This window comes from Gossypium arboreum, chromosome 2 (genome assembly GCF_025698485.1).
Source record: "Gossypium arboreum isolate Shixiya-1 chromosome 2, ASM2569848v2, whole genome shotgun sequence".
Taxonomy (NCBI): domain Eukaryota; kingdom Viridiplantae; phylum Streptophyta; class Magnoliopsida; order Malvales; family Malvaceae; genus Gossypium; species Gossypium arboreum.
The window spans coordinates 84,574,993-84,594,108 of NC_069071.1; positions in this window are offsets into that span (position 1 = coordinate 84,574,993).

A 19,116-nucleotide genomic window follows, 5' to 3' on the forward strand; every position below is an offset into this window, starting at 1 on the left:
GACAGGAGCTAGTTATAGGCATTTCATGCATGATAGGGTGTGACATAGGAACTAGTTAGAGGCGTGTCATGCATGGTAGGGTGTGACATTGTCTTTGATTTTTCAAGAATTGACTTAATCATGGCTTTGATACCAAACTTATGACACGCCAAAACCAACCCAATATTTGGATCCAAGTACGATGTGTCACTACTTTAAATCAAACTAACTTCAAAACATTTTGGCAGAAGTTTTATCAAATTCTTACAAAGCTATAGATATAAAACTTATTATAACTATTGCTTTACTAAGGTATAAATAAAATCATCAACAAAATATAATAACATTCAAGCCGTATGGCAGATAAGTTCGGATAGAACATTTTACTAAACAGAATGTAAAACTTTAAGTCTAAACTTCCATATTTAATAAAGATATTATAAAAACAAAGTCTTAACAAAATAGAAGTTCTTTATATAAATCATTTCCAAAATACATTTATATGCCACCCCTACAAGTCACACAAGATATAAAACAAAATATTCAGCTAACAAGAAGCAACACTCTGGTTTAGTCTTTCAAACAAAGTCTTCCTTCAATTAGCAAGCCTGAGAAGGAAAAGGTAATAGAGTAAGTTCATATGAACTTACTGATTTCTAATAAGAAAATCATACATAATATTACTGAAAGTACAATTGAACCTTTCTGAGGGACTCAATATGCAAAATTACTTATCACTTGGGCATATATTGTATGCCAACTTAAAAATAACACCGACGACCCATCTTTATGCAAAGCATGTACCCAAAGTTTTGAATCGGAAGCATACCATTCTATCTCATTCACATTCATTCTCCCCCTTATCTTCTCATATCATTTTCATTAAAAAAAACATATTTTATCGTGATTTGCCAGTTCAATTTGCAATATAGCTACCCTATCGGAGACTACACAAACATATCTCCTCATCTCCATCCCCAAATATCAAGTAAAATCATCAGAAGCAGGTGGTAGTTGCTTTAGCATAAAAGATGGTGCTTTCTTCGTATCATAGATAGACTGAACTTAGACCGATGACTCTGGATAACCATTATCCACACATACTATTTTCATCCATTACAAAGGAAGAATACTTACCTTACACGAATATAAAATGATGAAACTACAACACGTGAAAGTAAGAAAGAACTTACCAGAAACTCTAGCAAAATTTACAAAGTAGTTTATTTGCCTTTATCATTTGGACCTTCATTAGCTTCATGAGCTAAAAGAAAGATAATTATACATATCAGATCATAAATTTAACAAATCTGATCATATATGCAAGAATCAACAACACATACTCTTGAATTAGCAAGTTTCCTTCCTCACTCACCATTCTAACATCTACGCATACAGAGCAAAAAACATATAAATGATATTTAGGATAATTTAGGGTTTATCAGTAATTATTAGTGAGCTGATACTAACGTATAAGTTAGCTAAATACTGCAAAACCTTCATTTTGAAAAAATTTTTAGAACGTTTCAAAGGAAATCGAGAAAAAAGAAGAAAACATACAGGTGTTTTGAAAGACCACCGCTATCCTTACTTAAGCACGGAGACAAGGATTAGTGGAAAAATTAGATAATTCCACTAACACTCTTGACTTTCCTCATTAAGTTCAGTTAACATACTTTAAGTCATATCATCTACGATAGTCTAGTTCTGTTCTAATTAAATCTCAACTTAACTAACCAAATTACCATATTAAGATAATAAAAAAATCTAAACAATTGCGAACTTAATGTGTTTGCCCAAAGCATTGGGGTTAGGCAGATACTTAATAGCAGATTCTGCCAAACCTTAGAGCTCACCAAAAGAGGAGTTCGCCAAATGGCGCAATACACATAATTCTATACTTAGACAACACTTTACTTATATTTATCCTTATTTTACCAACTATACGCCAAATAATATCTAAATACGAAGACTTCACCGGGAGCGCTATTATAAGATGCATGCATTATCTTAATACATATCTTAATGTTACAAAACATTTTTAAACATTTTCTTAATACAAAATATTAAGATATAAATGTTTTATTTTCATTTCAAAAATTACACCAGCTCCCTTATTAAACATACTCACTGAAAACAGACTGAGCGAAAATGACTATAAGCAATGGAAAAGGAACCTGATAATTGACCTAAGTTGTGAGAAACATAAAACAATTCTCAATAATAAGTGCCCTCCGGCCACTTAAGCTAAGGCTAGAAAACGCTGGGAAAAGTCTGATGAGATAGCTTATTATTATATGGTGGCAAGCATGACCAACACAATATATAAGCCACTGGAGAGTTGTAAGACTGCCAAAGTGATTCTGGATAAGCTAGATGACTCGTTCAGAGGCAAAGCTGCCTTAGCTCAACAATCTGCTATGGTTAGATTGATGAATGCCCAGCATAAGTGTGGTATTCTGATCAAATACCATATGATAACTTTGATGGGATACTTTTGTAACACCCCCACTTGTTCCAATCACCAAATCTGGTACGGTGTCTCAACAGAACCGGGCTACCGCTCATACTAAGATCTCGCTATGTTAAAAACATATTGTATTACCCATTTATAAAATTTACAATAATGACATTATTTTTAAAATAAAGTTCATCATTCGAACTCCAGACATTAAGGGATTTAAATATTTAAAATATATTCACCTCTTGGCAAAGTTCCTAAAAGTAACCCCTATCCTATGTTCATGACACTTTCGTTTGATATCCCTTGACTTATCACAGTTTGGCTCATTCCCTCCTCGAGTTCCTTAGTTCGACAATCCTAAAACCACAGATCAAAATTTTACTAAGTTCGAATGAACTTAATGAGTCTCTTGTTTGCATGTAATTAATCCCCATCCAAGAGAAGTTTAAATAAATAGAGCTAGATACAATAAACTCCCTAATTTGCTAGGGAAATTTCCCTTAAACACGTTGTAATGGACTTTATCTTAGTCCTGATCGTATTAACTACCTCCAGACGCACTAACGTCTAAAGTGTGAATACTGCAATAAGATATAAAATGACAAGGTGATATTCGCAAGTATACGAGTCAAGTTGTAATACAGTTTTACAATGAAGTAGGTGAGTACTCCAAGGACCGTACCCAAGAGAGGCAAGTGCTAGATCAATTCTAACCTAAACACTAAAAGATCTAATTAGTAACTTTAATAAATTATAGTATGAAAACATAAAAAAGGTTTCTATGGTTTCTTATAAGAATAAACTAAGAGAATATAAAATAAATAAAACTCAAGAGATAGAAGAGTAGAGTAAATCAAATCTTGATTATGGGTGATTATATTGTTTCAATAATCCCTATCAACTATTGCTTCAGGTTCGTAGTTAATCAACTATAGAAGGATCTTCCGATCTTCCCTTAATATAACGAGTCAGCAATAGCTACTTATCTTCCAACATCACAATCCAAATTGGCTTGGGATGAAGGATTTCACAAATTAGCAATACCAATTTTGTAACGCCCCTAACCCGTAACCGCTGCTGGAATAGGTTAAGAGGCATTACAAGACTTATAACTCAATTCAAACCACCTTTCATAGCTGATATTTTTGGTGGAAAGAGATGAGAAGAAAACAAATTGACAACTTTTTATATTTTACTTCTTTTTGTTTAAAAAAGCTACCAAATTTCTACCTAATTTTGAAAATTGTCTCCCCTATGTCTCATGGTCGGCTATAGCATCAATTAAGGGTCTATTTTCCCATTAAAGACCCTCAATTTTGGTTTTCTAACAAAATAACACCTTTAGTTATCAATTTAGGACTTTTACACTTTATGCGATTTAGTCCTTTTTCGCAATTGGGCTCACAAACGTCAAAATTAACTTACCAAAATTTTCATGTACTAATATAGTAATGCTAGAACATCCAAATAATAATAAAACAATATTTTTAGCTTCAGATTTGTGGTCTTGAGACCACTGTTCCGACTAGGCCCTAAATCGGGCTATTACATTTCTCCCCTTTTAGAGATTTTCGTCCTCGAAAATCTTACCGACGAATAAGTTTGGTTACTACTCTCTCATAGACTCCTCGGGTTCTCATGTGGCTTCCTCAACTCCATGTCTATGCCATAAAACTTTTTGTAACACCCCTAACCCGTAACCGACATCAGATTAGGGTTACGAGGCATTACTAGACAGACAGAACATTTCAAACCAATACAGAATAACATATATTAAATATCATTAATACAGAGGCATTCATCAACAATTCATTTATTTATGCGGTCTATGAGACCTAAAAACATACATTTAAGAAAATTCAGAAATAAAATGAATGCATTTAGAACTTTCAGAATTCAACCAATTCTTTGAAACTGTTAAAGTCAAATGCCCGTGCAACTAGGCTGTGTGTCACACACAGGTACTAGACACGCCCATGTAAACCAGCCGTGCCAAAAATAGGTCCTATACTAACTTTTTCACACGGCCAATAGGCACGCCCGTGTACTATGGCTGTGTGATAATTAGCTAGCTACTAACTTTAGCCCACGGCTATATGGCACGCCCGTGTGTTAAGACTTTGTGGTTCTTAGGAGAATACTGCTTTTCTTACACGGCCACAAGGCATGCTCGTGTCCCTTGACCATGTGGCACCAAGCAGGTTTGGTTTAAGCCAAATTTTCCACCCCATTTTGGGTCCAATCCTACAAGCAATAATATACAACATTTCATTTGCTAGCCAACTCCTATGGCATAATATATACACATCAAAACTTATATACATAGACCTTCTAGCCTATACATGCCATACTTTAAAATATGTACACTTTTAAAAGTACCAAAATGAGATCGATAGTGTGGTGACGATCCTCGACTATCCCCGAGCCTTTAGTAGCCACGATAACTGTAAAACAGATAGTAAACACACAGAGTAAGCTACAAAGAGCTTAGTAAGCCAAATACAATTCAACCATAAAGATTCATAACAATTTCATAGAATATTTCATACTTAACCATGCACCTTTGTTTGCATATATGTCATGCTTCATTTCCATACATATTTCACAGAGACAGAGTTTTTCATATTCAAAAATTTAATATGATACAAACGTACCTTCATAGGTTATACAATTCACATACTCAATCTCAGATTTCGTACGCTATAATCAGACGGGTCATAAACGATACTGATGCTCATAATCAAGTACAATGCCGACGTCCCAGGCGTGGTCTTACATGTAATTCAATATCGATTCCTCTATCCCAGACAGGGTCTTACACGAATTCAGATACGATGCCGATGCCCCAGACATGGTTTTATACGTAAATCTCAATCGAGGCCTGTTCCCAGACACGGTCTTACAAGATATCACAGACAGATGTCAACTTTGCTTTGGAACATACAGAGTTTTTCAGATATTAACATATTATCATACTTTACTCCAAAGATATACATCAGGCACTCAAGGCCATCCAATACAGATTACAGTTTATATGTGCATAATTTATTTCAATTAACACGTAATTGTAATTTGACTTACCTCAGACGGATATTCAGATACAACGAGTCGACTATTCAACTATTTTGGACTTCCCCCGATATAAGTCCGATTTTCTTTGTTCTTGATCTATTCAATACAAATTCAATCATTCAATCATTCATTTCATTCAATTTAATCCATATACAAATATTTAGGGCACTTTAAATTTTAGCCCTTACATTTTCACACTTTGACAATTTAGTCCATTTTTCACAAAATCGCCTATATGCAAAATTTCTTTGCAACAAGGGCTAACCAAATTTTCATGGCTTCTATATAAGCGCATACAGCATGTTCAATACACAATTTAGTCCTTCTAAACCTCATTTTACAATTTAGAACAATTAGCTCTATTTTATCAAAATTAAAAGACAAAGCTTAATAATCTCACACATATCTTTCATAATCCATATAAAAACATCACAAAGCTCATATAATCATCAATGGCACATTTCGTAATCTTCAACAAAAATAGAAATTCAGACATGGGTTTTAAAGAACACGAAGCAACGATCACAGAAACATAGAAATTATCAAAAACCGAGCAAAATGGACTAACCTATTCACTCATGCAATGGCCGAATACTTTGAAGCTTCAATGGCTTCTTCTTTCTCTTAATATTCGGCTGAACAAGGTGATAATATGGCCACTTTCATGTTTTCATTTTATTATTATAACTTTAATAATCATTTTTCCCATTTTGCCTATTGTTATAAAATTACCCATTCACCTAACACATGTCCAACATTGTCCACTTACTATATCAATGGTATATTTGACATGCAAGGACCCTTGTTTAAAAGCCAAGCCAAATAGGTGCTTTAGCATCTAACACTCAACTGTTACACTTTATGTGATTTAATCCTTTTTCATAATTAAGCACAAAAATAGACAAATTAAACTACAGAAATTTCACAGATGTAAATTCACATATCACAGACACAGAAAATAATATTAAAATATTTTTTAGACTTAGATTTGTGGTCCCGAAACCACTATTTCGACTAGGGTCAAAACTAGACTATTACACTTTCACAAGTGCAATACTCTTCTTTTCAATCGTTTGACTTCTAGGGCTAAAATCTTGACCAGATCTTCGCCATTCGTCATGTCCGAAAGAATCTCAACCTCTATCGGCTCACTCACATGCGAAGGGTCTGATCTATATCGACGTAGCATGGACAAATGAAACACGTCGTGAATCTTTTCCAATTCTGGTGGTAAATCCAATTGGTAGGCAACTGGCCCCACTCTCTTGGTAACCACATAAGATCCTATGAAATGAGGACTCAACTTGCCTTTTCTACCAAATTTGAGAACTTTTCTCCATGAAGATACTTTCAAAAATACCTTATCACCAACTTGAAATTCAATTTTCTTTTGCTTCAAATCTACATATGATTTCTGTCTATCTGAGGTGACCTTCAAGCAGTCACAAATCACTTTAACTTTCTCTTCAGTTTCTTTGACTAAATCGACCCCGTGAATCAGACTCTCTCTAAGCTCAGTCCAATATAAGGGCGTTCGACACTTTCGCCCATACAAAGCCTCATAAGGCGCCATTTTTCAGACTTGTCTGATAACTGTTATTATAGGCGAATTCAACCAACTGTAGATATTTTTCCCAACTGCTTTGGAACTCAAGGACGCAACAATGTAACAGGTCCTCTAATAGTTGAATTACCCTCTCTGACTGTCCATCGATTTGCGGATGGAAAGCTATGCTAAAACTCCACTTTGTTCCCAATGCCTCTTATAACCTGTTTCAAAACCTCAAGGTAAATCTCAGGTCTCTGTCTGAAATAATCGATATGGGCACCTCGTGTAGTCTCACAATCTTGGAGACATACAAGTCAGCCAATCTCTCAAGGTAGTAGTCGACACGCACAAGTATAAAGTGTGCTGACTTTGTTAGCCTATCCACAATAACCCATACTATATCTTTCTTTTTTGGGGTTACTGGCAAACTCGTCACAAAGTCTATAGTACTCCGATCCCCCTTCCACTCAAGGACCAAGATAGGCTGAAGTAGACCCGAAGGTACTTGATGTTCAGCTTTAACTTGCTGACATACTAGGCACCTGGAGACAAACTCAGAAATGTCTCTTTTCATACCCGACCACCAATACATTTTCTTTAGGTCGTTGTACATTTTCACACTACTAGGGTGAATGGATAAAAACCACTATGCGCCTCTCTAAGAATCTTCTGAATAAGCTCATTGTCCTTGAGTACACAAACTCTATCTTTGAACATTATACATCCATCTGTACTAATACAAAAATCTGATTCAATTCCCGACTCACACTGAATTCTCTTAGCTTGCAATTTCTCATCACCTTTCTGAGCTTATCAGATCTCTTGAAGAATCATTGGTCTAACTCTCAACTCTATTAGAATTGAACTATCATTAGACAAATCCATTTTGGCATTCATTGCTTTCAGCGCAAATAATGATTTTCCACTTAATGCATCGGGGACGACGTTCGCCTTCTCTGAATGGTAGTCGATAATCAACTCGTAATCCTTTAATAGCTTTAACCATCAGCGTTGCTGTAAATCCACCTCCTTTTGAGTCATCAAGTACTTTAATCTCTTATGGTCAATAAATACCCAACATTTCTCTCCATACAAATGGTGTCTCCAAATCATCAACGCGAACACTACAGTCGCTAGTTCCAAGTCATTGGTTAGGTAATTTCTCTCGTGTGGCTTTAGTTTTCTCGAGGCATGGGCTATAATCATTGGTTAGGCAATTTCTCTCGTGTGGCTTTAGTTTTCTCGAGACATGGGCTATAACCTTACCTTCTTGCATGAGTAGACACCCCAAACCATTCAAGGAGGCATCATTATATATCAAAAATTCCTTTCCTGACTCCAGTTGCACTAACACTGGTGCTTCGGTCAATAAAGCCTTCAGTTTCTCAAAACTTTGTTGGCACCTTTCTATCCATTCGAACTTGACATCTTTTTGCAATAACCTTGTCATCGGCGTAGCTATCATAGAGAATCCATTTACAAATCGTCTGTACTATCTGGTCAAACCCAAAAAGCTTCGAACTTCAGTTACACTCCTCTGCAGTTTCCATTCCACAATAGCCGAGATCATGCTTGGGTCAACTCGGATCCCATCACCCGACACAACATGTCCTAGGAACCCGACCTTTTTAAGCCAAAATTCACTCTTGCTGAACTTGGCATATAACTACTTGTCTCTCAAGGTTTGTAACACAACTCTCAGACGCTCCACCTGCTCAATCTCATCATGCAAATAAATCAATATGTCATCAATAAAGATGAAGACAAACTTATCTATATACAGTTGAAAAATGTGGTTCATCAAATCCATAAACACTGTCGGGCCATTAGTCAAACCAAAGGGCATGATGAGGAACTCATAATGCCTTTATCTTGTCCGAAATGCAGTTTTTAGCACATCTTGCTCTTTCAGATCAATCTTGGAAAATACAGTGGCTCCCTTTAACTGATCAAACAAATCATTGATTCTTGGCAAAGGATATTTGTTCTTCATCGTCACCTTATTGAGCTTTCTATAGTCAATACATAATCTCATCGACCTATCTTTCTTTTTTACGAAAAGTACCGGAGCACCCCATGGTGAAAAACTCGGTCTCGCAAAGCCTTTATCCGTTAGCTCTTGCAACTGTGTTTTCAACTCTTTCAACTCTATTGGAGCCATCCTATACAAAACAATCAAGATGGGTGTCATATTGGGGACCAACTCAATTCCAAACTTGATTTCCCTCATTGGAGGTAGCCCGGGTAATTCTTTTGGGAACATGTCTGTAAACTCACAGACTAATGACACTGATTCAATCTTCAACTCAAACACTTGAGTATTCAACACAACAGCTAAGTAAGCCTCACATCCTCTTCTCAAATATTTCTCAGTAGTTAAAGACGATACTTGTAATATCCTGATTTTGGGCCTAGTCGGAATAGTGGTTCCGTGACCACAAAATCTGAGATATAAATAATTATTTTATGATTATTTTAAGGTCTATGATATGATTGCATGATTGTGTGAAAATTTCGTGAAGAATTTTTATGCATAAAGTGCTTAATTTGAAATTTGGAACTAAATTGAATAAATTGCAAAACTTGTGTTCTAGAAGTATTTTGCATAAAATTGAATTAGATTATTAATTAGAGGTCCTTAAAGAGTAATTTTACTAATTTCTAAGTCTATGGACAAAAATTGGACATGGATGGAATTTTTGGAAAGTTTAGTAGTAAGGGCATTTTGGTCATTTAGGGGTAAAATGAATTAAAATACAAAATTAAAAGCCAATTTTGCTCATCTTCAACCCCATGGCCGAATATAGCAAGGAGAAACCATGGCTAGGGTTTTTCAAGCTTCCAATCTCGATTGTAAGTCATTTCTAGCCTCGTTTTTAATGATTTTTACGTTTTTGGAGTCCCGGTAGCTCGATTTAGCTTATGCTAGCAATAATTTAACCTAGGGTTTATATTTGGAAAAATACCCATAGGTGAAATTTGTGTATTTTGGTGTTTTATGATAGAATATGAGGTTTTAAATTATGTTAGACAACTTGTGCTACTCGGTTTTAAGTGAAAACGAGCAAAAGGGCTTAATCGGTAAAAATACCTAATAGTCATAAGTACATGTTAGAGTGAGAATTTGATGTTGCCATAGAAGGAAAAATGATCAGCATGTCATAAAACATAAGAAAATAGGCTGAATTTTAATTTACGAGCTTTGAGGCAAAAGTGTAAATATGCAAAAGTTTAGGGCAAATTGTAATTTTTCAAAATATGATTTTTGGTCAATTTGAATAATGTGAGTCCTAATTAGACTATATTTTAAATGATAGAGCAAGGAAAACTGAAATTCGGGCTAAAATGGGGAAAATACCAAGTTGTGGACGAAATGGTAAAATAGCCATTTTCGCATACGAGGTAAGTTCATGTGTAAATAATGTAGCATAATTGTTATTTTAAGTTATTGATATTAATTATGTGTTATGCTGAATTTTATTATGAAATGTATGCTTTGTGGTAATTTCAAATAATATGTAAATTATGTGAACTACTTGTTAAATATAATTGTTACTGAGTATTGATTTGACATTCTACGGAAGACGGCAAGGATAAGTGTTCGAGGAAAAGCCCGTTTGAACCTTAGGAATAGATTAGGATACAAGTGACATGTCACTAGGATGGTTGAGCATCCGAACTCGTTGAGTTGAGTCCGAGTTCACTTATGGATGCGAATGTCCGAACTCGTTGAGTTGAGTCCGAGTTCGTGAGATGTAACTAGGCATCCGAACTCGTTGAGTTGAGTCCGAGTTCACTTATGGATGCGAACGCCCGAGCTCGTTGAGTTGAGTCCGAGTTCGCTTATGGGCGGGTTACATGATTGCTTGATTGAATATGTGGCACTTATGTGCAAGTTATCCATGTATCCGAATTATATTCGATGTGTTCAACGGGTAAAGTTCTACTCAAATGGAGGAATACTCAAGATGAAAGGGACGTATTGGTAAGTGTTGTGAAATGGATACTTTGAACAGGTATGTACTTAACCCTCGGGTTGAAAACTCGATATAACAACAATATGGTAAGATGATAAATGAAAAGGTGATATGAATGTCTTGGTGATGATTATGCAAATGATGTTTTATGTTTGCTTATATGGTTATGTTACTTGCTATTTGCATGTGAGCTTACTAAGCATTTATGCTTACTCCTCCTTTTCATTCCTTGTAGTGTTGACAAGCCAGGTCGGAAATCGAAATCGGAAGCGGTCGGAGGCACGCTCACACTATCCGTATACCATCTTGGCATAATGGCTTGTATATTTTGAGTATGGCATGTATAGCATTATAATCATTTTGTATATATGGTCTTATGATATGGTTATTGAGTGGTATGGAAATAGAAATGCTTGGTAATGATTAGCCATTGGAATGGCTAATCATGATCATATTTGGTATTATGTATGTCAAATTGCTAGCTAATCCATGGAAACCATGAAATAGGTAAAATTTACCATAAAATAGATTCAGACAGCAGCAGTGACGTGAGTTTAAAAAATCACTAAAAATAGTAGAAATGGAATTAAATAATGAATAAGTATGGAATCGAAGTTTGATGAGTCTATTTTCATATGGAATAAGCGAAACAGGTATATGAGCTACATTTTATGAGATGTTTAAATTTTTGTGAAACAGGGCCAGAGCGATTTCTGGATCCCCTGTTCTGAATTTGGAAATTCACCATAAATTTTAAAAAGATAATTAGAAGTCATGTTTTATATGTACAGATTCCTTATTGAGTCTAGTTTTATTAGAGATAAACGGAATAGTCATTGAAGCTCTGTACAGGGAGATATCTGATTCGTAATACACAGAGGTCAGAGTAGTTGAACCCTGAAACAGGGGAGACTTTAACTAATAAACTGTACTAATTGGCCCAACAAAAAATTCTAGAAAAAAATTAGTAGATATATATATGAGTCTAGTTTCAGGAAAAATTTACGGAATTGGATTTTGAGTTTCCTAACTCGAGATATGATTTTTAAAGCGACTGTGATGCAGTTAGCCAGCTTGTCTGGAAATTTTTAAAATGAATTGTATGAGCTGTTTAATTAATGAATTAAGTCCGTTAACACCTCGTGTTCGACTCCGGAAATGGTCTCGGGTACGGGGTGTTACAATACTATTACGGGCAATTTATCTGACCCATCTGGTCCAACCCGAAGAACATCCTCGTCTTCACATTTCAACTCAATAACTTTTCTCCCACAGTCCATTACAACACTATGAGAAGTCAACCAGTCCATCCCAAGGATTACATCAAATTCGTTAAATGACAATAACATCAAGTTAGCCAAAAAACAATGACCTTTAACTGTCAAAGGACAATTTCTACACACTTGGTCCACTAGTACATATCTGCCTAAAGGATTATACACTTTGATCACAAACTTAGTGGTCTCTACTAGCATGCCTGTACGAGGTACCAAGTCCATACAAATGAAAGAGTGGGTAGATCCCGGGTCAATTAAAGCAACAACAGTTATATCATGGATAGAAAAAGTACCCGTAATCACAACGGGAGACTCTGCCTCTTACCGGGCATGTATAGCATAAGTCCTTGTAGGTGCTATGCCCTCAGACCTCACTGCGGTATCTTTTGTCACACCCCTATTGCTCGCCCCACTCTCGGGGTTCATTTGTGGTCTACCCCTCAACGGTGCACTACTTGCCTTCACTTCTTGATTCTTTTCTCTCTCTTTCATTTCAAGACAATCACGGAAAAAGTGGTCTAGTGACCCACACTTGAACCAGCTCTTTTTGTTTCTTTCGCACTCGCCGAAGTGACATCTTCCACAATTTGAACACTCTAGCTTATTTGGTCGAGCATTGCCGACACGTACGACCGAAGTGGTCTGGGCTATAGATGTCGTGTTTTGCTGATTCTTGTTTCTGTTTGAATACCCCACCAAAGTATTCGATTGGGTAGAGAATTCCTTTAATCTTTTAGATGAGGACTGATGTAATTTCCCCATCTGTCTCTTCTTTGAATCTCGTGACTCAAATGTCGCTTTCCTCCTTTCTTTAATCAGCTCTTCGGCCTTACAGGCTCTTTCAACAAGGGCTACAAATCTCATAGCTCTAAAATGCCCACAAACACTTGGATGTCTTCATTGAGGCCATCCTTAAACCTCTTACACATGGTGGCTTCTGTAGATACGCACTTCTGTACATACTTGCTGAGCCTCGCAAATTTCCGCTCATATTCCACCACTGACATATGACCTTGCTTTGACTCTAGAAACTCCTTCCTCTTTTGATCTATGAATCTTTGACTAATATACTTTTTCTAGAACTCTTCTTGGAAGAATTTCCAAGTGATCCTCTCTCTCGATATGACTGACACGAGAGTATTCCACTACTGATAAACAGAGTTTCGTAGGAGTGACACGGCACACTTTATACACTCTTCAGGTGTGTATAACGGTTCATCGAATACCCTTATGGTATTTTCAAGCCAAAACTCTGCCCTCTTCGGGTCATCGTCTATATTAGCCCGGAATTCTTCGGCCCCTTGCTTTCAAATCTTTTCCACTGGAGGTTTCTCCCTCCTAACTATATCCGCACCTTGCAGAGCTACTGGGGCATACTGATGAATCAGAGGAGGTGGGGGAGGTGGAATGTTTGGGTTCACACGAACGAACTCTGTGTACTATGCATCCATCATCCGGAGGTAGGCTTCTCTAGCCCCTTCGCCTTGGCCCATAGTCATGGGCTCACTCTCAACCGGCGTGGTCCCTTTAGCAGGAGCTGACGTATTACATTCCATATCATCCACTGTGGCTCTATCAGGATCCATTTACTATATAAAAACATAATTTATAATAGTCAAAATTTGTCATACTATCAATATATAGTTATGGCATATATAGCTAGACTCGTACTCTCGCTGGGTTAGTCCTAGAATCCACTAAAACATAGTCTGATACAACAAAATGTAACACCCTATACCTGTAACCTACACCGAGTCAAAGTATGAGGCATTATCTAACTCTATCTCATGCATACAAACAGTCTCAAGTCACTGAGATTTGGTCCAAATTAAAACTTTATCAATTTACTACTTTAAACTTCTTATTATGGGCCTACGAGCCCCAAATCGGCCGTTGAAAACTATTCGGAACCATTTCGGGTCCTTAACCTTAAGAAATTTGCCTTTAAAATAGGGCACACGCCCGTGTGGAAGGGTGACACGCCCATGTGATGATTTCGACATGGTTGTGCTGATGGTCTGTGTGGCTCACACGACCTAAATACCCTGGGATATGCCCGTGTGGAATTAAATTCTAATTCACACCTATAGGGGTTTTCACACGGCCAGACATAGGCCCGTGTCAATTGCCAGTGTCCCTCACACGGCCACAACACGCCCATGTCTTAGCCCGTGTTCAAAAACTTGGGTATTCTATTTCTGACGTCAGCATCTCTAAAATGTCACACGGCTATGGCACACACCCATGTACTAGGCCGTGTCCTCTACACGGCTGAGACACACGGCTGTGTCTCTGCCTATGTGTTTATTATCATGCATACTGACTTGAAATTTTTACTTGCAGGAGACACACGGCCGGACCATGCGCCCATGGGGCTGACCGTGTGTCACACATGGCCTAGACACATGCCCGTGTGTCTACTCGTATGCACAATATAAGGCTATTTACCAAGCCTCATTTCTACCCTTGCATACCTATTATTATATCAATGCCAAAACAAGCATAATTTCCAAAATCAAATCAACCACAATAGACTTTCACTCAACCATGAAGATGTATCTTTTATAAACTCAAAATGAATGTTAGCCATGATTCAAGGCTTAATGTAAAATGTGAGATCTATCCCAAGCCAACACATTTGGCCAATTCTCAAAGATACAATAACAAGGTCTAGCCCTATACATGCCATATTGAAAAATATAAATCCAACTATACCGAATGTTTCGAATGATAGTGTGATCGATATCTCTGACTTCCGGTGATCCTTGAGCTAGTTAGGTGACACTGAAAGGAAATGGAAAGGAAAAAGAGTAAGCATAAAGCTTAGTAAGTCGCATATAAATAAGTATACCACAACATCTATTCATAATCCACATGCTCATAACACCAAAGTAGGCATAGGTGTAACTTACTCATTACCATCCATAAAAGTCACATATTATATATTGAGCTCATATCTCATACATACCAATTAGGTACCTGTACCATTCACAACACGGTTATACTTTTCTCATTAGCTCAAGAACATAACATTCATCGTTGAACCATTTGGAATATCACTGGGTATTCATTATGCCTCAAACATGAGTAAGGTGCCAATGCCATGTCCCAGTCATGGTCTTACACTACTATCATCTCGTAGCCGACGCATGTCCCAAACATGTCTTACACTGGCTTACGCCTCGAGGCTGATGCATGTCCTAGACGTGTCTCACACTAGCCCTCGTCTCAATGCCGATGCCATGTCCTAAACATGGTCTTACACTGGCTTTCATAATGTGGTCGATGCATGTCCCAGACATGTCTTACACTAGCTCGCACAAGTGACCCTAATGTCAAGGCATGAATATCTGGTATTTCTTATGTTCAACGAGAACTCTACTATTTCTATTATCATCATGCTTTCTCAATTCCACAATCAAGCAATTCATGCTATATTAAATTTAAATGCAATCGACACATACATTAGCAATGTTGTTGTATTATTTATATACAACTTACCTCGGATTACAAAATACACACGTCACTCGAATCCAATGAACTCACATAGTTCAAACGGGGCTCGGTAACGAATACAATATATCATCAAGACATCCATTTTTCAAGTATTTCAATTAAATTCATTCAATTCAACAATTACAAGTATAGAAAAGTTCAATTCTAATTATACGAACTTACCTTGAGCTGCTCGGATGAAAACTATAGTCTATTCGTCAACCTTTCTTTTTCCCCGATCTAGTTCTGGTATTTACTTATCTTGATCTATATGATATCAAATTAAATCATTCAAATATTCAACTCAATTTAGCCTAAAACATTCATTTTGGCTAAATTACAAATTTATCCTTAGACTTTTGACTACTTTGCAATTTAGTCCTTAACACATAAAAATGCAAAAAAGCAAAATTGCAAAATTAAGCCCTAATCGAAGGTAGTCGAATTTCAATGGGATTCTTATCAACCCATATTATCATTTTATTCACATTCTTAACCACAACATTTCTATATTTCACAATTTAATCCCTAATTCTCATTTTTGTCAAAAATCACTTTATAAAACTTATATAACTATTAACAACCATCAATAATCTAACAAGAAACTTCAAAGTAATCAAGTATTCAACAATGGCATATATGAAAATCCATAACAGTTTCAAAAATGAAGGTACCGGCTAGCTAAATGAAGCTACAACACGCTAAAAAACGCAGAAATTATTAAAAATCGAGCTAAAATCGTACCTTAATCAAAGATTGAAGATGCCAAAACCATGGGAGCTCAAAAACCCTTATTTTTTCCCCAATTTTTAGTAATATGGATAGAAAAACATAATTTTAATTTTTGTTTTATTATTATCAACTTAATACATAAATTACCATTATAACCTTATAATTAAACTTAATATATCATATAATTCATGGACATAAACGTCCACTAACTTAAATTATGGTTAATTAACATTATAAGGACTTCCATATTAAAAATCATAGTTATTTAATACCTTTAAACAATAGAATTCAACTTTTACACGTTATGTAATTTAGTCCTTTCTACCGAATTAAGCATTTAAACGGTAAAATTTCTTTACGAAACTTTCTCATAATTAATCTATCATGCTATAAACCTTATTAAAATAATAAAATAAATATTTTGACCTTGGATTTGACGTCCCGAAACCACTGTTCTGATTTGACCTAAAAACAGGCTGTTACAACTCTCCCCTTAGGGATTGTCGTCCCCGAAAATCTTACTGGTAAAGAGGTTAGGGTATTGTTTTCGTATAACTTCCTCAAGTTCCCACGTAGCTTCCTCAATTTTGTGTTTATGCCAAAGAACCTTCACAAGAGCTATACATTTATTCCTTAATTCTTTAATCCCCCGAGCCGAATCCTGACTGGTTATATGATAAATCAAACTATATCTCTACATCAATTGGAGAAATCACATGTGAAGGATCCGATCTGTATCGACGTATCATTGAAACTTGAAAAACATTATGTATCTTTTCTAGCTTAGATGGTAATGATAGTCGATATGCTACAGGCCCTATTCTTTCAACAATTTCATACGGCCCAATGAATCGTAGACTTAATTTCCTTTACGATCGAAACGAAGAATTTTCTTCCACGGTGACACTTTCAAAAATACTTAATCTCTGACTTGAAATTCTATTTCTTTACGTTTCAAATCTGCAAAGGATTTCTGTCGATCTGAAGCTACTTTTAAACTGTCACGAATTACTTTCACTTTTTCTTCAGTCTCTTTGATCAATTCAACCCAGTAAATCTTTTTCTCATTTAATTCAATCCAATATAGCGGAGTTCAACACTTGAGACCATATAAAGCTTCGTACGGTGCCATCTTTATACTCATTTGGAAACTACTATTATAAGAAAATTCAATTAGAGGCAAGTATTTCTCCCATCTACCTTCAAACTCGAGAATGCAACAATGCAACATATCCTTAAGCATCTGTATAATTCTTTCAGACTGACCATCCGTCTGGGGATGAAAAGCTGTGCTGAAATTCAATTTCGTTTTAAGAGCTTCTTGTAATTTCTTCCAGAATCTTGACATAAATCTCGGGTCTCTATCAGAAATAATAGAAAGTGGTTTGCTCCTGCACATTCCATGCTTTAGTCCGTTTTCTTTTTACTTATTTGAGTTAGGGGCTTAATAGGCCGAGTAAGGGCCCCTTCTGCCCTTTAGGGATAGGGGCGAGCCAGCTAGTGCCATTTTTCTTGAAGGCTGAAAGTCCTACATATACCGACGGCTCCTTCTTAATTTAATGCCAAAAGCGGGGCGGAAGGAAAACCTCTTTTAATTCTGTTGGATCAATTATGTATGGAGCCATTAATATCAAAATCATTCTCGGTGTCAACTCAATACCAAATTCAACTTCTCTGATCGAAGGCAATCCTTGTAGTTCTTCTAGAAATACATCCGAGAACTCACAAACAACAAGTACAGATTCAATCTTTGATTCTGACACTTTCGTATTCAATACGTATGCGAGATATGCATCATAACCCTTTCTAAAATATTTCTGAGCTAACATAGATGATTTCACAATAGGTAATCATTCGTATCATTAGACTCAATCCAAAGAATCTCACCATTTTGACATTTCAATTCGATAGTCTCCTGTCTACAATTCACAACTGCATCGTGCATAGTCAGCCAATCCATACCCAGAATTACATCAAACTCATCAAACGGTAGAAGCATCAAGCCAGCCCGAAAACAGTAACCCCAGATCATCAGAGGACAATTCTTACAAATTTTATCAACTAAAACAAACTTGCCTAAAGGGTTGATACTTTAATTACAAATTCTATAGACTCGACATGTAAACTCTTTTTTAATACTAAATTAATACAGATATATGAATTGGTTGATCCAGGATCTATCAACGCAACTATATCAGTATCGAAAAAGATAAAAAGTACCGGTGATAGTGGCTGGTGATGATGCTTCCTCTCGTGCACGTATAGCATAAGCCCTGGTAGGTGCTCGTGCCTTAGATCTCATCGACGAATCTCTCGTAGCACCTCGATTACCACTTACATTTTTGGTATTTCAGGGCGGTCTCCCTCTAGTAGTCGTGTTACTTGTTTTCACTGATTGTTCTCTTTCAACTGTGAACTTTTCTGGATAATCACGGAGAAAATGATCAAAAGATCCACATTTAAAGCAAGCTCCGCTCACTAATCTGCATTTACCGTAATGTCACTTATTGCAATATTTACATTCAGATCAAGCGTTTCTAACACTTCTCACACTGGTCACAGATGTCGCTT